The sequence below is a fragment of the Tamandua tetradactyla genome, chromosome 8 (genome assembly GCF_023851605.1).
Source record: "Tamandua tetradactyla isolate mTamTet1 chromosome 8, mTamTet1.pri, whole genome shotgun sequence".
Taxonomy (NCBI): Eukaryota; Metazoa; Chordata; class Mammalia; order Pilosa; family Myrmecophagidae; genus Tamandua; species Tamandua tetradactyla.
Genome location: NC_135334.1, coordinates 46,842,647 through 46,869,202, shown reverse-complemented (window position 1 = coordinate 46,869,202; position 26,556 = coordinate 46,842,647). Strand labels below are relative to the sequence as shown.

General features: G+C 36.5%; 1 long non-coding RNA gene and 1 pseudogene across 2 annotated transcripts in view; one reads left to right on the top strand and one right to left on the bottom strand.

Moving 5' to 3' along the window:
- Positions 1 to 2,410, top strand: part of LOC143644339 (uncharacterized) — a 43,028-nt gene extending 40,618 nt beyond the window's left edge. For both annotated transcript variants that reach the window (XR_013156634.1, XR_013156633.1), the window contains 2 exons: positions 1,752 to 1,848; positions 2,110 to 2,410. This is a non-coding gene — a long non-coding RNA (uncharacterized LOC143644339). The remainder of the gene's footprint in view (positions 1 to 1,751; positions 1,849 to 2,109) is intronic.
- Positions 2,411 to 6,373: 3,963 nt separating this feature from the next.
- LOC143643369 (WW domain-binding protein 11 pseudogene) lies at positions 6,374 to 8,283 on the bottom strand (annotated as a pseudogene).
- Positions 8,284 to 26,556: the final 18,273 nt, after the last annotated feature.

The following is a 26,556-nucleotide window of genomic DNA, read 5'->3' as shown; positions in this document are numbered from 1 at the left end:
AATTTGTTTTATAACTACTTGCTAAAATGTACTTTGAAATTTATTGCTTTTTTATTTATGTGTTATAACAATTTAAAATGTTGAAATATATAACTCACTGGATGTCGTATGGATAATAGTATTTACAAGAGACTCCAACTCATATACTGATATATAGTTGGAGGATGTATAATTTGGCATAGTCTCCTTTTGAGGGACTTTTGTTATTATTTATGAAAATTAATAATATGTTCTTTGATACAGATATTCCACTTCTAGGATTCTAGCTTAGTAAAATTTGCTTGTATGTCCATGAAGATATATATTCAAGGTCTTTCATTATAGACATGCGCACAAAAATAGGAAGTAGTTTGTCCATTGTAAGGTACAACTACACAGCTATTCAAGATCTCCAAGAAATGTTGTTAGCAAAAACAAACAAAAAGTTGCCAAGTAAAATATGTTAGATTCATATATATTTAGAAAAAATTAAATACATTTAAATGCGTAAAATGCATACTCCAAGGACAAGTATCTAATAGTAATCATTATTACCTCTTTGAAAGGAAAGTTATTTGGATTGAGGAATATGAGCATGAAGTAGAATTTTAACTTTCTACTCTATATATTTCAATATTTTGCAAACCTTTAATATCGAGCATGTATTTATGTAGGCTGAAAAGCAATGAAAATAAAGAAGCAAATGTACTATAAAGATACCCATAAATGATCTTTAATAATAATAATTAGATAATGTAAAATATTATTATCACAAGCAATTTTCAACTTTTATATACACAATATTATTACTTTATCTTTACAGTAATCCTGTGAATTAGATAAATAGGTATTATCCCTGTTTATAGTTTGTATCAAGAGAGTTGAGGAGACAGCTCTTAGAGAACATAAATAATTTGCCATTGTTTAGATTGTTGTATTTATTGAAAATGCAGTTTCTTTCCTCAACATGAGATGAGGCAAACAGAAGGAGTTTGTCATATGAGTATATGAAAATTTGCACACAAAAGATAGGCATGTTCATTCTGCAGAGTTCGCAGAATCAACAGTCATAATATCATACACTGATAACTTTTGAGGAAGACCAAGATGATTAGAACGATCTTAGGATCATGATATAATTCAATAATATATCAATGTACTTCATGAACAATAAAACACTATGCAAATCATAGTCATTATAGAGGCCTCTGTCAAGTACTAGATGGTTTAATAGAGCCAGAAATCTTGAGTAAAGTCCTGGTTTTGATACTTCCTGGGTATGTGAATTTAGAGCAGTCATTTAACTTCGATGAACTTCTGCAAAATGTGGCTAATTTACCTTCTTCAGTACTCTATCTCATACCACGAGCACACAATGGTACACACATACATATTGTATAAACTGAGATTTGAGGATTGAGGCGCTATGTGGAAAAGAATCTAGTTCAATGCCAGGCATATTATATGTATTCTATAAGAGGTAGTTCTCTAATTCATTAAAAGAATGAAGGAGGTATATGGTATATGTCAGATGAAAGGACAGACAACTAAGCCATTTACTAAAATTTTGGTAGTAATTGAAGACCATAGCTACTAAGCTTTTTTTCTAGTGACCTCAGAGACATGTTAAATAATATCAATATATTGAACAATCTGAAATAATTTTTTAAATTTTTCTCTATTATTTTGATCTATTCAAGTAATATGATCTCTGTGATTGTAACTTAATATAGTAATTATCATTTTGCATTGACTATGTTCATTTGTCTCAGTTTGATCACAGTTCCTAAACTACACAGCTGTGGACATGTTGCCTTCCTTCTTTAATTCATTAAAATTACTTTCATAAAGCGAGGGGTAAGGGGTATGGTACGTATAGTTTTTTTTCCCTATTATCATTTTATTTCTTTTTCTGTTGTCTTTTTATTTCTTTTTCTAAATCCATGCAAATGTACTAAGAAATGATGAATATGCAACTATGTGATGATATTAAGAATTACTGATTGTATATGTAGAATGTTTAAATTTAAATGTTTGGTTTAATTTTTTTAAATTAATTAATTAAAAAAGTTTAAAAAAATTACTTTCATATTCAAGGCATTTTCATGACTGCTTGATATATTGCTTCAGGCACTGCGAAGCAGATAAAAGATTTCTGGCATCTCAGGAAGGATGACTTTGTCTTGGAAGAGATTACATCTTGATGTATTGTTATTGAATCTCCTGGAAAGTTTTGTATGAACTGTCAAGCTTTGGCACCTCAGTTTTCAGTATCTAATGTTGGATATCTAATGTTTATCACATCTATGTGGTGAGTTGCTTATACTTTCAAGCTCACCTACTGCAGTTCTGCTCCAATGCATGATAACTAAAGGAGTTGTAGGAGACAGCCACATCTCCTTGACCTTAAAAGAAACTCATATTTTGGTCTGAAAACAAATGGAAAATCCACATATCTTCATTTAGCATTGCAATCACTTTGAAACATTCCAAGTTGAAGATAAAATTGAGTCAAAATGACTTGAAGCTGACTTTTTATTCTTTTTATTGATTATGACATGTTCTTGGTAACAACTTTTCCAGCCTAATATTAATGCTTTCACACCGCCTCCAAATCTTTTCTCAAGTTTCTCCTTCTGGAGGTCTATCTTGAATATCCTATTTAAAATTGCACATATACCCCTGCACTCATATCTCCCTTATCTTCCTCTAATTTTTTCATATAATTTACTTATTTTTATTCCTTTATGGATGTATACTCCTCTTCTAGTTTGCTAGCTGCCGGAATGCAACATACCAGAAACGGAATGGCTTTTAACAAGGGGAATTTAATAAGTTGCTAGTTTACAGTTCTAAGGCTGAGAAAATGTCCCAATTAAAACAAGTGTATAGAAATGTCCAATATAAGGCATCTGGGAAAAGATACCTTGATTCAAGAAGGCAGGCAATGCTCAACGTTTCTCTCTCAGCTGGAAGGGCACATGGTGAACATGGCGGCATCTGCTGGCTTTCTCGTGGCTCTACCAAAAAGGGACTCTCTCCAAAATGTTTCTTCTTTTAAAGGATTCCAGTAAGCAATTCCACCTTCAGTTGGTGGAGACACACCTCCATGGAAATCATCTAATCAAAAGTTGCCACCCACAATTGGGTGGGTCACATCTTCATGGAAACCATCAAAATGCTCCCACCCAGCAATATTGAATGAGGATCAAAGGGCATGGCTTTTCTGGGGTCCACCACAGATTCAGACCAGCAAAACTCCATAAAGGAATCCTTGTCTGTGCCCACTGGCATGTCCTAACATCTAGCAGAGTTTTGGGCATGAAGCAGCATTCGATAAATATATATTTAAATGAATGAATGTTATGTCTCATAGGTGCCATCAAGAAAATTCTTGATCTGATTTGACAGTGCTCTTGGGAACACTACCTAATTACATGGGAGAGCAGTATTCAATGCAGACTATGTTTTGGATGAGTAATGGTTTCCCGAAGAATGTGTTCTCTTGGCAGAATATGTTCATATTCTTTCCCTTTCCAGGCAATCTGTTCATGACTGGATTTAGTTCTAAAAAGCATGTACATTTCTTTCAAAGCTTTCACATAGTTTGTGATTTACAATACCCTAATAGTCCAAACAATACTATCTGTATAGTAAGACAGAGATGAAAAATTAACAGCATCCTTCGTATTACCCACTAGAGATCTTTGAATCTCTCTAGAGATTTTTGGATCTCCGAGTTTAAATTCCAAATCTTGGGCTCTATCATCAAAATGCTATGTTGTTAAATGCTATTCATGCACTCTGAGGGTTTTAGGGTGAAGTAAATAATGATTTTTTTTAATTGAGAAGAGAAGAAGTAATCTCAAAATAAATAAATAAATAAATAAATAAAAATAGTCACAGCTTCCAATAATTTAATGGCAGACAAGAAACACTGTCCAAAATACTTTTTTTTTTTTCCTATTTCAGGTTTATAGTTTCAAAGCATGTAGAATTTACACATATGTTTCAGGGTCAGCAAGGTTTACATAAAGGAAGCTTGCATGGGGAAATGAAGGGAAAAAAAGAGATGAGTGCAAACAACTTTGAAGTAGGTTGATTGCAAAGTGTTGCTTACAGTAAGAGTCGTAGAAGACAAAATCTGTGCAATTAACCCTTGGAATATACTTTAGGTTTAATAAAGTCAGCCCTTACAGAATCCAGATTCATTAGGAATATTCAGACAGGCCTAAATTGATGCAACTGACAGGAAAAACAAATTTCTAAACTAAATAAGAGAAACAGATTTTTACTTAATCCATGTTTGCTTTAGAGTAAGTAAATTCACTAGATAATTGTTCTTTTCACTTAACTTCAATTTTTATAAATATTTATTGAAATTCTACATTTTCTATAATGGATTTGAGGTGGTGTACAACAAAAGATATATGACAATTAAAAAAAAACTAAGGAAAAGATTATACAAATACACCAACATTAAAAGAACTTTAATTTTGCATTGAGCCTTCTGGCAGCCATATCTAAAATTAAAAACATAATCAGTTATGTCATTCTCATTGTCAGAAAGAAGAAAGCATACGAATTCCTCAGAAGAAAATCTTTTTCCAGTATTGAATTATACAAGAAATTTCTCACTGAAAATTTATATAAAGGATATAGAGTGGTATAGAAAAAATATATATTTTCAGCAACATTTTTGTAGCAAATTCAGTACCTTGTTTTACATGGTTGTTTCTTATAACAATTATCAAATAAAAACTGAGGGTGTAAGCAGGTATAAGTTACAGAGTTTCTTGAGAGAATTGAGTAGGCATAATTAGCTCAATATCGGGGGCCTGGAGGAGGCTTCCTGGAAGAGGTGATTCATGAATTCAAGATGTATGAGTTAGCCAGTTGAAGAAAGGTGGGAAAGAACACTGCAGCCGAGCAGTGTGTCTATGCTTTGCTCTTACAGCACTCTGATGTTCAAATAGTTATGACGTAGTTTTGTCAGTTTGGTTTCTTGTTTATATGAATAATTCAGCAAAAGATACAGTCACTACCATTCTAAAAACCATAATTGAATAATTCTTCCTTTTTAAAAAAATATTTTTATTGTAAACAACAAACAAACATACAAACATTCTTATTATGGTTGCAATCAGTGGCTCACAATATCACATAGTTGTGCATTCATCACCATGATCATTTTTTGAGAATATTTGCAAAATGAAAAGCAAAAGAAAGAAAAAAAGAAAAAACTCACAAATGCGTACCCCTTACCCCTTCCTCTCATTGACCACCAGTATTTCAATCTACTCAATTTATCTTAACATTTGTTCCCCCTATTGTTTATTTTTTATCCATATTTTTTACTCATTTGACCACACCATAGATAAAAGGAGCATCAGAACCAAGGTTTTCACAATCACACAATCAGATTGTGAAAGCTATAACATTATACAATCATCTTCAAGAAACATGGCTACTGGAACACAGCTCTACAGTTTCAGGTACTTCCCGCTAGCCCCTCTAACATACCATAAGCTAAGAAGGGGATATCTATAAATGCCTAAGAATAATCCCCAGGATAACCTCCCAACTCTGAAATCTCTCAGCCACTGACACTTTATTTTGTGTCATTTCTCTCTCCCCCCCTTTTGGTCAAGAAGTTTTTCTCAATCTCTTGATGCCAAGTCCCAGCTCATTCTAGGATTTCTATCCTTTGTTGCCAGGGAGGTTTACACGCCTGGGAGTCATATCCCACGTAGAGAGGGGAAGGCAGTGAGTTCATTTGCTGTGCCAGAGAGAGATGCCATTTCTGAGCAACAAAAGAGGTTCTCTTGGGGGTGATCTTAGGCCTAATTTTTTTTTGGTTGGTTTAAAACATTTATTCATTTTTCCATGAAACACTCAAAGTTTAAGTCAGTGAGAAATATTTTTAATCAAAGAATTGTACATTTTCTTCTCACGAATTCTGCTTTGTATTAGGAAATGACATTGTGATCCATTTTACTACAAGTAAAATATTACAAAATATTTACAAGAAAATATTTAAAATAACTCAAACACAAAAGCCAAGATGAGGTGAAATAAACTGGTTCCTCTAAGTAATTGAGATCCCCCTATCACGTTGCAAAAGATTTGGAGAAGGGGAAAAAATGGTATGGAAATGGTGATATGAAAGGGAATGGATGCTAGCAATATGCTTCAATAATCAATCTATTCTGAATGAAACACCCCTTCTTATATGCAGTAAATTTTGATCAAGTCTAAACTTTAGGATATTCTTTGCACTGAAATTAGAAAATACCCTGACAGTGGAAGTAGCTCTTTCACCTAATCTTAATAAGAGTCTCTTTCTCCATGAGCCACTGATGTGAACAGAAACCTGTTACAGCATCAAAAGCTGTCACAGTAGCCCTTCCACTTCTTTCATGAAAGCTTCATACACATCATCCTTAGTTTGTACTGAGACAGGAACAGAAGGACCAGATTTGGGGGCTGCTTTGGCAAGAGGCACAGCAGAATCATTCTCTTTCTTTGGAGAGTAGTAGTGGCCCTTTTATTCTCCCGATATACCCTCAGTGCAGTGGGCACAAATTGAGTAAGCTCTGCCTTGGGATTAGTGGTCTGTTGCTTGGCACTGATGTTTGCTGTGGCTTTCTTCTCAGTGGTGGCTGCACTCGTATCATCCGCCTTGGGTCGCTGAATTAAATTGGGTGGGGAACTTAAGAATCCTGGGTGTGGCAAGGGAGCTGGTGGGAAAAGCCCAGGTGGGGCAGGTCCAAGTGGAGGCACCAAAGGTGGGCGCATCATGCCAGCACAAGGTGGAGGGATACCTGGAGGTGCGGGGGGAGGTAGCCTAGGTGGAGTTACCAAAGGAGGAGGGCCAGGGGGCATGCCTGGAGGTTGACCTGGGGGAGGGCCAGGAGGTCAGCCTAGTGGTGGTCCTGGAGGTAAAAGATGCAGTAAAGGCCCTCAGAGTCCTGGTATTCCAGGTGGTCTCAGGAATGCAGGAGCTCCTGGAGGTGGCCCAGGAAGAAGGCATGTGGGTGGTCCAGGTGGCTGTAAAGGTGGTGCCAGTGGTGGCCAAGAGGAGGTGGTCCTGGCATGGGAGGTGCTTGTATCTGACAAGGAGGAACAGACTGTGGAGGAGCCTGCTGCTGTGAAGAAGGTGTAGATGTGCTATCTGAAAGAGATTCTTCTTTATGCTGTTTCTGTGACTGCTTTTCTGTTTCAGAATCATCAGAATCATCATCAGCATCATCCTCTGAAAATTCCTCTACTTCTCACCCTTCTCCGGGATTTCCTGACCTTCCATTCAAAGCATCATGGCTTGAAGAGGAGTCAGTTCTTTCATGTTCTTTTTTTCCCTTGATTTTCCAGACATATCTGCAAATTGTACACTCAGACCTGATTTTTTTCCTTCATTGTTGTCTTTCTCACTATCATCATGGTGCACAAATTCATCTCCCTCACTTTCTCCATCTGATCTGTCAGTTACTGTCATCAGTGCTGTCATCATGTTTATCCTGATTCTTGTCCTCAGGATAGCCATCATCCTCACTGGTGCTGGAAATATGTCATCGTGGCCTCACTGAGCAAGTTCAGGACTATATAAAATAGCTTCAACTAGCCTACAAGGAGGAAGATCTAGGGCAAAGCCTACTTTACAGCCATACATCTGCAAGACTTGAGGCGGAGGTGGACCAGGAGGTTTTCTGCCAGGGGGCAAACGTGGAACACCAAGTCCAAGAAGAGGAAGGATAGAAGCATAGAAACTGCCCGAGTTGGAGGTCCATAGGCTGAAGTCTTTTTAAAGATAGAAAGTGGCTGGGCACCAGGAAGTAGAATATCCTGGATCAAGGTGTTGGAAGGAGCATGAGGCATATCTGGCAAAGGAATACTCTCACCTTCCACATGCTTAGCATTCTTGACTGCATCAAACTATTGACTAAGTTGAGCCCTCTTTTGTTCATATTCTACTTCTAGCTTTCTCAATTCTTTGTCAATATCCAGATCTTTTTTTTCATAGAGTTATAGAGTACGTTCAAAGGTTTCATGCAGCTTTTTATATTGGTCTTTCAGCACCTTTTCATTTAACTGGAGCTGTTACACAGGGTTAAATTTCATTTCATCTAATCTCTCCATGTTCTGGATAATCTGTTTGGGATCCTTTATCTTCAAAACTGCAGCTTGTACCATAATGCCATGTTTTTTGTTCTTCTTTAATTCTCTCTCCCAAGCTTCCCTTCGGGCCTGGTCTATGGGGTTCATAAATTTTCCACTCTTGGTGGATGACATAGGTCTCTGTCCCATGTTTAAATTCTGTGTTGTTTAACTTCTGCTGAGTTCCTGGAACTGCTAGAAGTAGGGTGTGGACATGTAGAAGTAGGGTGTGGACAATTCCTGGCCTCTTTAACTTCGTACGGCTCTTCACCTTGGTCCCTCGGTCAGTCACTCAAACACTGCCATCTTCTTAGGTCTATTTTTTTTTTTTTTTTGCATGGGCAGGCACCGAGAATCGAACCTGGGTCCCCAGCATGGTAGGTGAGAACTCTGCCTGCTGAGCCACCATGGCCTGTTCCTTAGGCCTAAATTTAAGTAGGCTTAGCCTATTCTTTGCGGGGTGTGTTAGTTAGATTCAGTTGTCAACTTGGCCAGGTGAGCATACCTAGTCCTGTTGCTGCGGACATAAGCCAATGGTACGTGAACCTCATCTGTTGCTAATTACATCTGCAGTCAGCTAGGAGGTGTGTCTGCTGCAATGAGTGACGTTTGACTTAATTGACTGGTGCTTAAATGAGAGAGTGCAACGTAGCACAGCCTAAGCAGCTCGGCATTCCTCATCTCAGCACTTGCAGCTCAGCCCAGGCCTTTGGAGATGTAGAAAGAAGTCACCCGAGGAAAGTTGTTGGAACCGAGGGGGCTGGAGAGAAGACCAGCAGAGACCATCCTGTACCTTCCACGTAAGAAAGAACCTCAGTGGAAAGTTAGCTGCCTTTCCTCTGAAGAACTAACAAAATAAATCCCCTTTTATTAAACGCCAGTCCATCTCTGGTGTGTTGCATTCTGGCAGCTAGCAAACTAGAACACGGGGGAAGCCACAAGATTGAGGGCTCGGCCTATTGATTTGGTTGTCTCCACTGCTTGTGAGAATATCAGGAATTCTCCAAATGGGAAAGTTAAATTTTTCCCCCTTTTCCCCCATTTCCCCAAGGGGACTTTGCAAATACTTATTTATTCACTGTTCAAATACACTGGGATTTATTGGGGCATCACACTAACCTGGACAAACCAACACAATCTCATACCCTTGAATAACCCTTTCTTAAACTAAATTTGATTTTGTTTCCATGAGCAGAGATGGAAATTGGGAAAAATTTCTTGTAGATCGTACACTTTATCTTCTACAAAGTGCTTATGACTGCCCCTCAAAACCCACAACATTCCTAAAATACAAAAATACTCTGGAGTGGGTCTAGGAAACATGGAATTTTCAAAATGACACTACTGGATCCTTCATTAGGGATTAAAGTTTCAGATGCAAGGAGTATGGAAACTATAAATGGGACTGGATTGCAGCTGTGCTTTTTACTTTCCATCCCACAAAGCTGGAGGAATAACTTGGGGACATTTCCTAGGTTTTTATCCCCATCCTTGGTAGCCTAGTATAACCAAATATAACTAAGATGATTCTCAGAATAAAGAAAGCATGAATGGATGGTTTAGGCTTCCTCTGTTCTGGGCATTAGAAGAAAGGTGAAAGATACAGACAATGCTGATATGTTTACAGACTGATTCAGTAGGATAGATGATGAAATAGAGATTTGAAGTTGATGCTCCAGGTATAAAGAACATCTATTTCCCTAGATTGTCATCTGAACTGCGGGTCACTTGGTCAAATAGCAAAATGGCTGGAGAAGGCAGGGTAGAACTTAGAAATTGGGGATCAAGAACATATCAGCAATGAGCGAAAAGCTAAGCACACAGGTTATCAAGAGATAGAAATAGGGTAGATTTTGAGCAATTGGTGCTGAAGGAATACAGACTGTGCCACAGGACTGATTTTAAAAATTCAGGAATGGATAGCATAGTACTACCTGATTGTAGTACAATAATAAAAGTACTGACTGAAGCTGAATGAGAGAATGATAAAAGGAGAAGGGTTGGGGGCATGCATGAACCAGGAGTAAAGATAGAGGATAAAGACTCAGATGGTGTAATTTAGGAGGGCCTAGAGTGAACAATGATGGTGATTAAATGTACAAATAAAAAAATATGTTTTTGCTTGAGGGTGTATGAAGGACTATCACTATTGTAGGGTGTTGAAAATAAATAGAATATTTTAAAAAGTATGATCAATGCAAGCTAGGGTCTATAGTCAATAGTAACACTGTAATATTTATCCACTGAATGTAACAAAGGCATTATGCCAAAACTAAATGTCAATAGGCAGGGGGCATGGGGAAGGGATATAGATTGTTTGTGGAAGAAAAGGAAATGCCTTCAGATAGATTATGGTGGAAAAAGTATGTCTATCCACTTAGGTTGGATTGGATAATGTGTGATTAAAACTGTTTAAAAAAGAACAGAGAGAAATAAGTACTAGAGAAAATGCAGAGAAAGAGATGCACCTATGCACTGTCGGTAGGGAAACTGAGAGGTGCAGCCCCTTGGAGAGCAGTGTGGTGGCTCCACAGGCAGCTAGGGGTGGGGTCACCGTATGATCCCAAAACCCCGTAGCTCAGAATATACCTGGAGGAACTGAGTGTGGGGACACGAACGGACATTTGCACACTGGAGTCTATGGCAGCTGTGTTTTCAATCCACAAGGGATGGAGGCAGCCTCAGGGTACCACTAAGTAATGGAAGGGGAAACTGTGGTGTATACATACAACTGACTACTGAGCAGCCACAGAGAAGGAATGAAGTTGTGAGGCATGCAACTAATTATGAACCTTAAAGTCTGTGTGTTAATGAAATGTCAGAAACAAAAAGACAAATATTATCATGCCTCACTCACATGGACTAACTATAATACAAAAACTTGGTATATTGAAGCTGAGAGCATGGGTTATCAGGTTGGCTCCTACTGTAAAGGGTTCTAGATTGTAAGCTCTACAGCAGCCACATAGAAGTTATTTCTAAATTCTGAGATACTGAGCTGTTTGTATATAACTTCATCATGCCAAGAAACTTAGGGTATTTATGTGACACCTGAGACTCAAAGTTAGAGCCCTGAAGCTATGAAAGTCAGCAGTACCCAATACAGGAACTGTTACAAAAGTCGAAAAGGGGATCTGACTTCAAGTTGAGATATGAATGATGCGAACTGGATAGGACTAAGGTAAATCAAAATACAGGGTAAAGGATGATCTTGTTCATGTTTTAAAACTTCAACTTCTGTGTGAACCAAAGAGAGATACGTTTATTTGGTGTAAAATTTGTATTTTGGGCAGTGCATTTCCTAATTTAAGTTGTATGGTCAGTTTAGTTGAACACCATAAGTACATGGAATCTTGAATAGGGCATGAGACTTTGTTGGTTCATCCAAGTTAATATGACACCCCAATATATCCCAGAGTAATCTGGGCAGTGAATAAAGAAGTATTTGCAAGGTCTCTTTGGGGCACTGGGGAGAAAGGAGGAAATATTCAACTTCCCCGTTTGGAGAATTTCTGATATTCTTGCAAGCAGTGGAGACAAGTAGATCAATAGGCAGAGCCCTCGTTTGGGGGGTTCACCCCTATGAAACTTATTCCTGCAAAGGATAGGCTGAGCCTACTTAAAATTAGGCCTTAGAGTCACCCCCAGACTCTTTTGTTGCTCAGATGTGGCTCTCTCTAAGCTGATGTGCAATTGAATTTACTCCCTCTCCCGCTATGTGGGATATGACTCGCAGGGGTATAAATCTCCCTGGCTCCAACCTAATAACTCATGCTTTCAACTTCAGTACACCAAGTTTTCATATTATAGTCAGTCCATATGAGTGATGCATGATAATATTTGTCTTTTTGTTCCTAATATTTCATTCAACATATAGCCCTTAAGTTTCATACACTTGGTTGCATGCCTCACAACTTCATTCCTTCCTGCAGCTGCTTGGTAGTCAGTTGTATGTATATCCAACAGTTCTTCCTTCCATTCCTTAGTCATTGTACCATTAGACCACCTCAATCCATTGTGAATCACGAACACTGCCACCATAAACACCAGTGTGCAAATGTCCATTCATGTCCCCACACTTAGTTCCTCTGGGTATATATTGAGCCACAGGGTTTCAGGATCATATGGCAACCCTACCCCTAGCCTCCTGTGGAACAACCACACCGCCCTCCGGGGCTGCACCTTTCCTGTTTCCCTACCCACAGTGAATAGGTACAGCTCTCTCTGCATTTTCTCTAGCGCTTATTTCTCGCTGTTCATTTGTAAACAGTTTTATTCACACATCATACAGTCCAATCTAAGTAAATAGACATACCTTAGCCACCATAATCCATATGAAGTCATTCCTTTTTTTTACACAAAGAATCCATACCCTTCCCCTAAACCCCCTCCCTTTTTTTTGCTCGGACATTTCTATAGACTTGTTTTAATTTGAAGAATTTCATAGCCTTAAAACTGTAAACTTGTATGTTTTTTGTCTATTGTTTAACTGGGTTGTTTATCTTTTTTGTTGTTGTTTTTTTTACATGGGCAGGCACCGGGAATCAAACCCGGGTCCTCTGGCATGGCAGGCAAGCATTCTTGCCTGCTGAGCCACCGTGGCCTGCCTGTTTGTATTTTTGTTGTTGAGTGAAGAATCTCTTTATATATTCTGAGTCCTAAACCCTGATCTGATATGTGATTTCCAAATATTGTCTCCTATTGAGGAGGCTGCTTTTTTACTTTCCTGACAAAGTCCTTTGACGCACAAAAGTGTTTAATTTTGAGATCCATTTATCTATTTCTTTTTTCAGAGCTTGTGCTCTGAGTGTAAGCTCTAGGAAACCACCTCCTATTACAAGATTTATAAAATATTTCCCTACATTTTCTTCTAAAAGTTCTATGGTCTTAGCTCTAATGTCCAGGTCTTTGATTCATTTTGAGTTAATTTTTTTATACAGTGTGAGATATGGATCCTCTTGCTTTCTTTTGCATATGGATACCCAGTTCTCCAAGTACCATGAAACGAAGAGGCTGCTCTGTCCCAGGTGAGTTGTAGTGACCACCTCATGAAAGATCAATTGTCCATAGACGAGAGGGTCTATTTCTGAACACTCATTTGATTCTATTGGTCAGTATACTTGTCTTTATGCTAGCAGCATGCTGTTTTGACCACTGTAGCTTTGTAAGGTGCTTTCAAGTCAGGTAGTATGAGACCACCCACTTCAATTTTCTTTCTCAAGATATTTTTAGCTATTTAGAGCACCTGCTTTTCCAAATACATTTATTTGTTTTTTCTATTTCTGCAAAGCAGGTTGTTGGAATTTTAATTGGTACTGCATTAAATCTATAATTCATTTTAGTAGAATTGACCTGTTAATTATATTTAGTCTTCCAACCCATGAATATGGTAAGCCCTTCAATATATTTAAGTCTTCCATGATTTCTTTTAGCATTTTCTTGTAATTTTCTGTGATTAGGTCTTTTGCATCCTTAAACTTATTCCTGAATGTTTGATTCTTTCTGTTGCTATTGTAAATATAATTTTTCTTGATTTCCTCCTCAGATTGCTCATGACTAGTATATAGAAACACTACTGATTTGGGGGCACTGCTCTTGTACCCTGCCACTTTGTTGTACTCATTTATTAGCTCTAGTCACTTTACTATAGATTTTTCAGGATTTTCAACATATAGTATCATGTCATCTGCAAACAGTGAGAGTTTTACACCTTCCTTTCCAATTTGGACGCATTTTATTTCTTTTTCTTGTCTATCTGCTCTGACTAGAACTTCTGGCACAGTGTTGAGTAACAATGGTGACAGTGGGCACCCTTGTCATGTTCGTGATCTTAGAGGGAAAACTTTCAGTCTTTCCCCATTCAGGATGATGTTAACTGTGGGTTTCTCATATATAATCTTTATTATGTTGAAGAAGTTACCATCTATTCCTATTTTTTGAAGTGTTTTCATCATGAAAGGATGTTGAATTTTGTCAAATGCATTTCTGCATCAATAGAGATGATCATGTGGTTCCTCTGCTTTCATTTGTTGATATAATATATAACATTAATTGATTTTTTTATGTTGAAACCAGCCTTACATACCTGGAATAAATCCCACTTGGTCATGGTATATAATTCTTTTAATGTGCTGCTAGATTTGATCTGCAAGTATTTTGTTGAGGATTTTTGCATCTATGTTCATTTGAGAGATTGGTGTATGATTTTTTCTTGTAGTATCTTTGTCTGGCTTTGATACTAGGGTGGTGCTGACTTCATAGGATGAATTAGGTAGATAATCATCTGTTAACATTGTTTTCAACTGAGATAAATCAAAGAGATGTTTGGAAGCAGATTGATAGAAGAATTTTTAAAGTCTAGCTTTGGAAATATAATTGTATCCTCTCAATTGAAAGATATATAGTAGAGGTTTAACACCATCTGGTTATTTGCTGATATTAACCCTAAGGAGGTAATTAGCTATATGGCCCCAAGCAAATTACTTACCTCTCTTTACTTCACTGTCTCCTTCTTCTATATATTAGTTTGTAAACGCTGCTAAATGTCAGTATACCAGAAACAGAACAGCTTTTAAAAAGAAAATTTAATAAGTTACAAGTTTACAGTACGAAGGCCATGGAAATGTCCAAATTAAGGCACCAATAGGAGGTTACCATCACTCAAGAAAGGCTGATCCTGTCCAGAGACCTCTGTCAGCTGAGAAGACATGTGGCTAGCATCTCCTGGTCTCTTGCTCCTGGGCTCTGTTGCTTTCAGCTTCTGTTTCCTATTCTTTTCTCTTTAAGTGTCTGTGGCCTTAGCTCCTCCAGAACACAGCTCTGGGTTCTGGCTTGCTTAGCATCTCTTGGAAAGGCCCATGGCGACATCTGCTGGGCTCTCCCAATGTCTAGGCATCTGCTCTCTTTGGCGGCACTCCAGGCATCTCCGAACATCCATGTCTATCTCAGTTCTGAAGCAGCTGTTCTCCAAGTATCTGCGTGAGGCTTCCTTGGAATGTTTTCCCTTTAAGGGACTCCAATAAAATAATCAAGACCCACTTTGAATGGGAGGAGTCACATCTCCATCTAATCCAGAGTCCACACCCACAACCTGGTGTGCCACATCTTTGTGGAGATAATCTAATCAAAAGGGTTTCCACCCTTCAATATTGAATCAGGATTAAAGGACATGGATTTTTTGGGGTACACAAGTTTCAAACTAGCACAGAGGTTAATAATATCTGTATCACAGGGATTTGGGTGGGTGTTTTTGAGCACTAAATGAGTTAGAATATACTAAATGCTTCTGTGGTGACTAGCACATAGAAATAACTTAATAATCATTGTTGTTGAAGTCGTAGCTGCTATTATGTAGAGGAACCTTCTGAAAAGTAGGCCTATCATTTCCCTCCCTCAAATTTGTATAGGAATCTGGCTAATTTAGCCATTGGATATGGTGGAATCTAAGAATTTTAATCTCTGTAAAGAGAAGATTCCTATGTATGCCATTCACTGTTGTATCCCTCGTACAAGACACCATTTCGGACATATAGAAGGTGCTCAGTGAATCTCTATTGAATGGATGAGTGAATTTTTAGTTGTAATCACCTTACTTAAAAAAAAGCACTACTTTCAGTGCTCAAGTGGATTTTCTATAGGCAAATACTATTGTTTTAGTATCTAAATTCAAGTAATTCAATATTAAAGGGAGTCTTTTAAGTGAAGTCTTTTAAGGGAAATGTAAGCAAAAAGCACCCAGCCTCCATTATTTAGGGTGCAGACTGTCCTCACAGCTTCCTCTCTTATGTTAGTTGCATGGCCTTTTAATGTGTTGAGACCATAAAGAAGTAGGTAATAAAATATAATGCACTCATCAATAAAAGATGTAAGCTAAAATAATTTTAAAATAGTTACTAAATAATATAAAAGTATATAACTAGAGACTTAAAAACCATAAAACTAGATGATAAAATGGGATATAAGAAAAAAATGGAAAGAATAAAGAAGGATGAACAATTATTCACATAAAGCAAAATAATTGCAACTAGAGGACTAAAAAATAAAAGAGTCAAAATACCAAAACAAGCTGAAATGGCATGAATGCACCACTAATGTAAGATTTTAGGTAGAGCTGTAAAGAAATAAAAGCCATGTAAGTTAAAAAGAGGGAGGGCGGACCATGGCGGCTCAGCAGGCAGAGTTCTCGCCTGCCATGCTGGAGACCCGGGTTTGATTCCGGTGTCTGCCCATGCGGGCGGGTGGGGGTAGGGGGAAGAAGGGAAACAAATTAACAGTACCATTAAAAAGAAATCAGGGACATAATCTAACTCAACATCTCTGGATAGCTCATTTAAACAATCGAAAGACAGGGAGCCCAGAATAAGAATGAGGGCCTTTAATGCTGTATAGCTTAACGTAATGCCTGGATACATCCTAGAATATATTAAACAGAAAATTAAAAAGTATTGGCAAAGTCTCTTGAGGGAGGGGAAAAAAAATATGGGACTATTAAACTTCACCACCCGGGAAACCCCTGATACTGTGTCAAACATTAGGGACACACAGATTAATAGGCTAAGCCCTTGATCTTGAGGTTTACTCTTGTGAAGCTTATGTAGGTAGCAGAGAAGCTTATCCTACCTATAGGTATGCCTAAAATTTACTTCTGGAGGACCTCTTTTGTTGCTTAAATGTGACCTCATTCTCTTTTAGCCCACCTCTGCAAGTGGTTTCATTGTCCTCCTCCCTATGTAGGATATGGTATCCAGGGGGCAAAGTCTCCCTGGCATCTTGGGAGATGATCCCAGGGATGAGTCTGGCCCTGGCATCATGGGATCAACAATTCCATCCTTATCAAAAGGGGGAAAAGAAGTGTAATAACTAAGGTATCAGTGGCTGAGAGAGTTCAAATAGAGTCAAGAAGCTACTCTGAAGGTTACTCTTACGTAAACTTCAGTTAGGCATTGCTACTTGTCATAACTTGCCAACCCCCAATCAAAACCATTCCATCCAATTCTAAAGAACACCTAGGGCAATATATAAGATTCTACAAAGGTTCCATGTACTAGAGTAACTTTCCAGAAACCTACAACCTCCAGATGGGTCCCTGGGCCAGATAAGTCCTGAAACCTAGAGGGGCAAGCCTCTCCAGAACATCAGCTAGTTCCATCTCCCTACCCCATATTATTGACAGCCCTTTCCAACATGAAAAAGTTAGAATGTGCATAGCCCAAACACCCCTAAAGAGTGGGACAGAAAGATCAAAGGTGATGGTGGAGTTATACAGAGAAGGTAGGGCTTAACAAACCAGTATGATTACTGAATCATTATACTGATATTTCTTTTAGTCTACAGTACCTTAGAGCAGGTAGAACTAAAAACCTAAAATTGTGGAATTGTAATCCATAGCAAACTCTGAAATCTGTTCTATGACTAATTGTTGTGCCATGTTTTGGAATTTATTGCTTTTTTGTGTTTATGTTATTTTTCACAAAAAAAGTCAATTGTGATGTTAAAATATATATATATATTCCTTCTAGCCTCCAATGTTTTGGTGCAGCTAGAAGGAAAAATCTGAGATGATGATATGGTAGACCATGACAAACTCTGGGATTTGTCCTGTAACTACTTCTTGAAGAGTGCTTTGAAAACTATTGTTTTTTTCTTTTTTGCTTTGTATATATGTTATATAATACAATAAATTTTTTTTTTTAAAGAAAGGCAATCAGGGGTTTCAAACAAAAGTTGGTTTAATGGCCAGAACATCTCATCTACATTAGCCTTTCCAAGTTTTCCTCAAAGATTCCTCAGGCTAACAACCTCAGAATATACACCAATGTTATCTTGTTTATGCCTCAAGCCTCAAATGTAGCCTCCTAACCTACAATTATGACAACATGGTGCTCCAAATTCATATTACCAAAATGGGAAAAAGTCAGGTGGTTTCCCAACTCTGGCTTTCTCACTTTAAAACTTTAGTTTCCTGATATTGTTATTACCTGAAAGGTATTCCATATTGTGTGAAGCAGTGCATCTCAAAATTCTTTAGTCTCTGTAACACTTAATTAGGCAAAGCAAGCAAACAGAATTAATTTCTGGAAAGACTGGTACCATTATTGAAGAGAAATCAGTAAAATGCTAGGATTTTATTAGCTATTATATACAAAGTATCTTTTCATTGTAGAAAAAAAATGAATTTTCACTTTATAGAAATAAATATTCTTTTAAGGGCCAGCATTTCCAGAATATACAGGAATTACACAGGTTAAATTTCATAGGATAGCATATGCCTAAGTATACTGTAAGATATCATTTGGACTTTCGTGAAAAAGGCCAAATATATTTAGGCAATTCCAGTGTTAAAAAAGTGAAAAAGTTTTTTTGCTAGAGAAAATTTCAAAACACCATTGTGCCTTATACATATTTAAGAGGAGGCTACAGTACTTTGCAATCTAATTTAAGTATGGAATCCCTTCGTTTGTATGAATTGATGTTTCATAGAATATACTTGGCAAATTTACTTTAAGCAGAGAACTATACAGTGAGGCAGGACATTTGATTTTCTAACCAAAGCTCCATAATGTTTGAGTCCTATTGTATTACTAAATAACTAATAGGAAATATGAAGAGATCTCTGACCTTAGATTGCAATGGAGAGAGAAGCATCATCTTTGGAAAATTATAGATTTAATGAACTTCCTTTTTAAAATCTGCATTTTCTGAATGAAGCACATGTATTTTAACTTCAAAATTTAAAATATTTTGAACACATTTCTCTGAAATGAAATATGCCTTAATGTGCTTTGATCTATGAAATAAAAGCAAATAAAAATACCAAAGTTTTATTTGCTTAATAACTCATGCAGGGTTAGTTAAATTTGTAGGTTCAAAGCTTTTACCATTTTTTTTAGAATATTGCTTTTTCTCTAATGCCACACAAAAAGCTCATGTCACTGCATAAGTGCAAATAACTTCATCAGAAAAGAAAAACTGCTATGAAACATGCCAATATTTTATGTTCCAAGTGCGACATCTGTGAACACAATTGTCATTCAGAACATCCTGGCACACATAATTTTAGAAGCTTTTGCATATTTAGCTTTCAAACCCCATTATTATTGTATTTAAAAGAAGTGAAACATCTTTTTTCAAATATTAGCCACTACCTTTGAAATGTTAAAGTGAGAGCCTTTGAAATGATTTTTGGAAAAAATCTTGAATAATCCACATCATCATGGATATGTTAACACTCAAATCAATTCACTCAGTCACTGCCCTTTAACAGCTGGGGTTCTTATAATTTTTCATTTAAAAATTTTTAACTGTATTATAGTGTAGCTACAATGTCTTCTATAAATACAGTTTCTGGATCAGATAAAGGAGGCAGAATATTTTTCCATGATAATGTAGTCATCTGGATTGAATTGTCAAAATCTAATCCTCACAACACTACCCTTAACTTGTTTTTGTGAAATGAACAAAGACATCTACTTTGACATACTCAGAACAGGATTAAGATACCCTTCCAACCTTCTGATCACTCCAAAGATTAAGGAAAATGCCCTGCTAACTGTAACTAAAAGACCAGATGAAGAATAATCTTCTATTTTTCCAGGAAGTGTTGAAAGGAAGAATTACACACATGGAGACACACATTATTTATAAATGGGGGATACACACGTTTTCTTCAGTGTTTTGAAAAGTGACATTGCTTTCAAGTCAGTATATAAATGAGCAATGAATAAAAAACTATTTTGAAGATTATTTAATGTTATATTCATTCTTATTAGGGAGAAACTTCTTTAATATTTAAAATTCATATTTTCTCAGGAATAAATGTTAAGAATCAGGTTTATTTTTTAAACATACAATACCTCTATGCCATTCTATCCTCACCTTGCATTAGTTCCCAAAGAAAGTCTTACATAAAATAAAATCTTTTGTTCATTTCCCTAATGTTTAAAAGAGTAGATGTCCTATTGTAGAACTCTAAGTTGGTCATTTAATTTTTAAAAAGGAAAATAAAATTGGATAAAACAAATACTATGTATATATAAGTACATACATAGATATTTACAAACATACATATATACGTGCATTAAATATTTTAACTTAAAATACATAATTTAAACTTTATTTTTTTAATTTAAAGCTTATAGAGTGCCTTCATTCACAAATCTTTTAACATTAGGGCCAAGGCCTTTCTCTTTGGTATGATTTTGCTGATGGGAGGTCTCCAGGGTCTTTCTTGCATGAATCACAGTCATCCATAATGCATCTTCTATGATTTTAAGTTTTGGTTTTGTTAAAAGGGAATGAAAACTTAAAGGCACTTGAAAAGTAACTAGAGTACAAAATCCTCCTACTTAATGACTGTTTGGTTGATTGATTCCAATCCTTCCTCCCATCTTCCAAATACCTAATTTGGCAGGAATGAGTAATTATTGTGAAATATATCAAATATACAAAGTATGAATAAAATATATATGTAAATTTTTGGAGGTTTTTAAAATAACATTTAAAAAAAACTTTTAAGTTAATTGTACAAGATAGAAAATTGAAAAGCACAAGAAGAGAACACAAAAGTCATCCCAAATCACAAGCAGTTTATAGTTTGACATCTCCTAGGTCCTTTATGTGTATACACACCACTGAGCATACATTTTTATGTGGTTGAGATCACACAGAATTTATTATGCTTTTTCATGAATAGTTATCAATTCAAAGTCCCAAAGTCATGAGTATTGTAATAACCAAGAATACATGACACCAACTCAATCAGGGGGAAAAATGTAATCCTGCCTTTCTTGTGAACAAAAATCTCATGAAAGACAGAAATGGCAACAGGCTTCTATAGATATTGGCAGAGTTATAAATATTGTATTCCTTTAATGCTCAATTTAAAATGAGACATAAAGCAAGAGGACAAAAAGTATAATGAATTGTCAGATCTGTATTGAAATAATAGCAAGGTATGTTTCCATTCAGTTATTTAACATCTTTCTATGGCATAGCCAAGAGATGTGCACATACAGTGGTTTACATCAAGATGAAAATATGGACACATCTGCGTACATCCTCCCCTTTCACTCTCTTCTGGCCCTCTGCAGCCAAACTAATGAGCAAGTCTCGATGCATACTGCTCAGAGGTGCTTTAACAATTCCATGGGAAAGGCGCTTCTTTTCTATTAATAAAAAGATATTTATAAATTTGTTAATTCACTAGCTCTCCTTTCCATCATATATTGTGACCTCAAGATATCTAAAAAGCTTAGATGTTGTGAAATAATGATCTTATACACAATAAATACAAGTATTTAAAAAAATTTTATTAATAAAACCAATCAACATACAACATGAACATTCTTTTTTTCATCACAGTTGTATATTCATTATCATGATCATTTCTTAGAACATTTGCATCAATTCAGAAAAAGAAATAAAAAGAAAACAGAAAAAAAATCATACATACCATACCCCTCCCTTTCATTGATCACTAGCATTTCAATCTACTAAATTTATTTTAACATTTGTTCCCCCTATTCTTTATTTATTTTTAATCCATATGTTTTATTCGTCTGTCCATACGGTAGATAAAAGAAGCATCAGACACAAGTAAACACAAGTATTTTACCAAAAAAATGCATAGAGAACTATGGTTATAATCTATAACTGTCTTCTAGATACAGAGATACTAGCCAAGAGCCCTTCCCTTTTCCCTTCCTCTTCTTTCTCTTTCAGCATTTCAGTGACTTAGTACAGAAATATGTCTAGCTCTAAGAGATAGATTAGCAAAGGTCACTCCCAGGAGACAGTCCTTCCTGTAAATGAATATAAGGATATGTCTAAAGGGAATATCTTTCTACCTCTATTTAAAATATATATTTGGACATTAGGACTTGTTCTCTACAGTAATAACAAAATGCCTATATAGAGCAACGGTCAGACAATCAGAACTTTTCTAACAACTCTGGTTGTAAAGAATCTTTCCCTCTGCATTTCCTTCTCTGCTCCCCTCCCCACAAACCCTTCAGCATACTGCCCCAAGACATCTAGTTTAACAGTGCCATCCCCATGTAGTAACAGAAAAAATATTTTAAGAGTTATTTACACACTCTACTTTTAACATATGTTGTATACTTCTAAGCATCTAGAAAGACTAGATGTTTTAAATAAAGTCCTAAATCACGCACATATAACAAAGAATATCATCTGAAAGTGTCTTCTAAATAGAAATATTCTGGCCTAGAACTCTTCCACTTTTCACCTCCATCAAACCAGTGGTTGCATCTGCAATGCTTTAACAATTTTGCTTTTGCAAGTAAAATGCTATCATTTTCAGAGCAGTCTTCCCTGTAAATTTTAATACGAAATGTGCAAAATGTTCTAGTTTGCTAACTCTACTTCTGTCATATGCTAGCAACTTCTTTAACATCTAGAAAGACTAGATGATAAAAAAAAGGACTCATTTGTGCACTATATATGTTATTACATATAGTAAAGTAAAACAAAGTGCACAGAACGTAAAGGATGATGGTTTATCTTACCCAAGTACAGACTTACTGGCTTACAGCCCTTAGCTCTTCCTTCCCCCTCGGACCCTGAATCAGCACAAACAGGATGTGTACTACTCTGGAGGTGGTTTGACCATTCCATTTCCAAATGATATTTCATATGAATTTTAACAAAACAGTATCTACAAACTGAGTTATTTTACTACCTCTACTTTTAACATACTTTGTGCACATCTAAACATCTAGGAAGACTAGACGTTTCAAATAAGGACTTAAATTTGTCCACTATATACAGAGTAGTGTTGAATAAACTACACACATGAAATAATGGTAATATCTGAAAGTATCTCCTAAATAGAAGCATTCTGGTATAGGGCCCTTCATTTCTCTCAATTCCTTTTCTCCACCACAAAGCCAGAGGATGAGTTACAGGCACATGTGTCATTTAGATGTAGTTTTGCAATTTCATTTCCAAAAAGTCATTTTCAGAAGACAGATTTTCTATGAATTTTAACACAAAGTGTACCAAATGTTAGCTTACTAACTCTACTTTAGTCATACATTGACAACACTTTAACACCTAGAGAGCAGATATCATAAAATTAGGATTCATTTGTCCAGAATGTACACAACATATACAGTAAAGCAAAGTTAAATGAATATACGTGTGCTGGTTTGAAAGGAAGTATGCCCCCTAAGAAAAGCCATGTTTTAATATAAATCCCATTTTATAAAGGTAGAATAATCCCTACTCAATGCTGTGTGTTTGAAACTGTAATGAGATCATCTCCCTGGTTGATGTGATTTAGTCAAGAGTGGTTGTTAAACTGGATTAGGGGATGACATGTCTCCACCCATTTGAGTGAGTCTTGATTGGTTTACTGGAGTCCTATAAAAGAGGAAACATTTTGGAGAAAGAGATTCAGAGAGAGTAGAGAATGCTGCAGCACCACAAAGCAGAGAGTCTACCAGCCAGTGACTTTTGGAGATGAAGAAGGAAAATGCCTCCCGGGGAGCTTCATGGAACAGGAAGCCAGAAGAAGATGCTAGCAGATGATGTCGTGTTCGCCATGTGCCCTTCCAGCCGAGAGAGGAGCCCTGACTGTGTTCGCCATGTGCCTTCTCACTTGAGAGAGAAACCCTAAACTTCATCGGCCTTCTTGAACCAAGGTATCTTTCCCTGGATGCCTTTGATTGGACATTTCTACAGACTTGTTTTAATTGGGACATTTTCTTGGCCTTAGAACGGTAAACTAGCAACTCATCAAATTACCTCTTGTTAAAAGCCATTCCGTCTCTGGTATATTGCATTCCGGCAGCTAGCAAACTGGAACAGTACGTAACACAGGACAATACATGACCAGAATTCTCTAGTACACATTAGCAAAACATTTTTGCCATTTCTTCCCTCCCACCTCCCTCAAACCAATGAACAAGAACAAGGGTATAATATTCAGAAGTGGTTTAATTCCTTTCCCAAAGACAATATTTCCCATCAATTGTTTAAAAGCTACTTACAATGTTTTCCTACTATTTCTATTTTTAAACACATCAAGCACTTTTCAAACTCTAGACAGATTAGAATATTTATATAAGGACTAACTTGTCCACAGAATACACAGTAATGTTTTTTAAAAAAACTGTACACACATAACAATAGTTTTAATATGAGGAAGCTCCTGAATATGACTACCTTGACTTTGAATCATTCCTTCCTTTTCTCCACCACCAGTTCAGTGGATAAGTACTGGCAAGTGCAATTCTTAGAAGTGGTTGAGCAAATTCCTATGCAAAAGTCATTTACAGAAGACAAACTTTCCAGTGAATTTCAACACAAAGTATCCAAAACATTGCTAATTTTACCAAATCATCTTTGTCATATACTGGCAACCTCTTCAAAATCTAGACTAGATGTTGCAACATTAAGACTCATTTATCCATTATATTATTATATATACAGCCAAACAAAATGCACAGAACATACAGAAAAAAATTTGCCTGAAATTGTCCAAGCCTGAACACAGTAGCATATTACCTTTTACAATTGCTTCTCTCCCATCTCCTCCAAAGCACTGAATGAATATATAGACAGTAGTATGCTGCTCACAGAGATGGTTTAGCAACCCCATTTCCAAAAGACATTTCCTATGAATTTGAACAAAATGATATTTACGAAGTAATATTTGACTACTTCTACTTTTTTTTTTTTTTAACATGGGCAAACACTGGGAATACTTCTACTTTTAACATACATTGGGCACATCTAAACATCTGGACAGACTAGATGTTTCAAATAAGGGCTATATACAGAGCATCTTGAATAAACTGCACACATGTAACAACAATTAATCTGAAAGTGTCTTCTAAATATGAATATTCTGGTCTAGAATCCTTCCCTTTTATCCCTCCTTCAACAACCCTGGGAGCTATGATGCTCAAAATTTCAGAAGACAATCTCTCCTAGGAATTTTAATACAAAATATACAAGATGTATTAGTTTACTAACTCTATTTTTGTCATAAACTGGCAACCTCTTTAACATGTAGAAGACGAGCTGTAGATTAAGATGTGTTTATCCGTTATATATACTATATACGTAGCAAAGTAAAATCAAATGCACAAACATAGGGACAATGGTTAATCTTGCTTCCCTGTAAACACACTGGTATAGAGTTCTTTGCACTTCCTTCTCCCTCATTCCCCAAACCAGTGCACAAAATGTGTACTACTCAGAGAGGTGGCTTGGCCATTCCAAACCCCCCCACAATATTTCATGTGAATTTTAACAGAAAGATAATAACAAAATGTGTTCCTTTACTACCTCGACTTTTACATATGTCAGGCACTCCAAAACATCTAGAAAGAAGAGATATCTCAAAAAAGTACTTGGCATTAAGTACTTTTTATAAATAAAATTCACACACAGAACTGTAACTAAAGCCCTGCTGACACCAGTGTCAGTAAAGTCCCATTCCAGGTTTGGGGCTCTCGTTGCAGAAAGAATTCAGAGGCAAGCAGGGACAAATATTAGTAAGTAGTAAAGTTTATTAAAGAGAGAAGTACTTGCTAAAGGGATAACACAGGCATGCTCAAAGTAGAGACACATGCCTAATGGCAAGGGGTTAGCTTGTTTTATAGGGAAGTTTTGTTAGTAGAAGGTTTCCATAGTGACCAGGTGTCTTCTTTGTTTCAGAAGGAGATAACTATCGGTGCTTGTGGCCTGCCATTAGCCCTGCCATCTGCCATGGGCAGATGTTTAATAATTTTTCTAACCCCAGACTTTCTGTCATTAACTAAAAATCCATTTCAGGCCCATGATTTTACAAGCTTAATGGTTTTAGGGAGTTTCAGGGTTCTAGGAGAAATTCTTGCTTTAGGGAATTTTCAGTTTGCATTAATTCCTTTGGAGCTAGATCGGAAACCAAGGACCATTAATTCTTTCAGAGCTGGGTAGGAATCCAGGGACCTGTAATTGTCCTATTTTATCCCACTTCAGGACAATAATTATAATATGAAAGTATTTTGTAAATACGGCCAATCTTCCATAGAATTAACTTCTCTTCCTCTTCTTAGCCTTTGGTCTATGTCCTCTCACTCACGGAACAAGCATGGATGTATTGCTTCTGATGTCAGTTCTAGAGGCAGTCTAAATTCCATTTCAAAGTCATTTCCAGAAGACATTTCTATGAATTTTTTCCTAAGAATTGGGCAATATAAAACATGTGATTTTCTAACTTTACTTCATCATATGTCAGCAACCTCTTACATCTAGAAAGCCTAGATGTAACAAAAGTTTTCTTTTAAAAGGTTGGGGGCAAAGTTGAGAGCAGCTTTTTCTTCTTATATACACAATAAATCTTCCCAAAGGTGGTGGGCACTTCTTATTGGAAAAATGTGCACATTATTCTACTATTTCTCTCTTTCAATATCA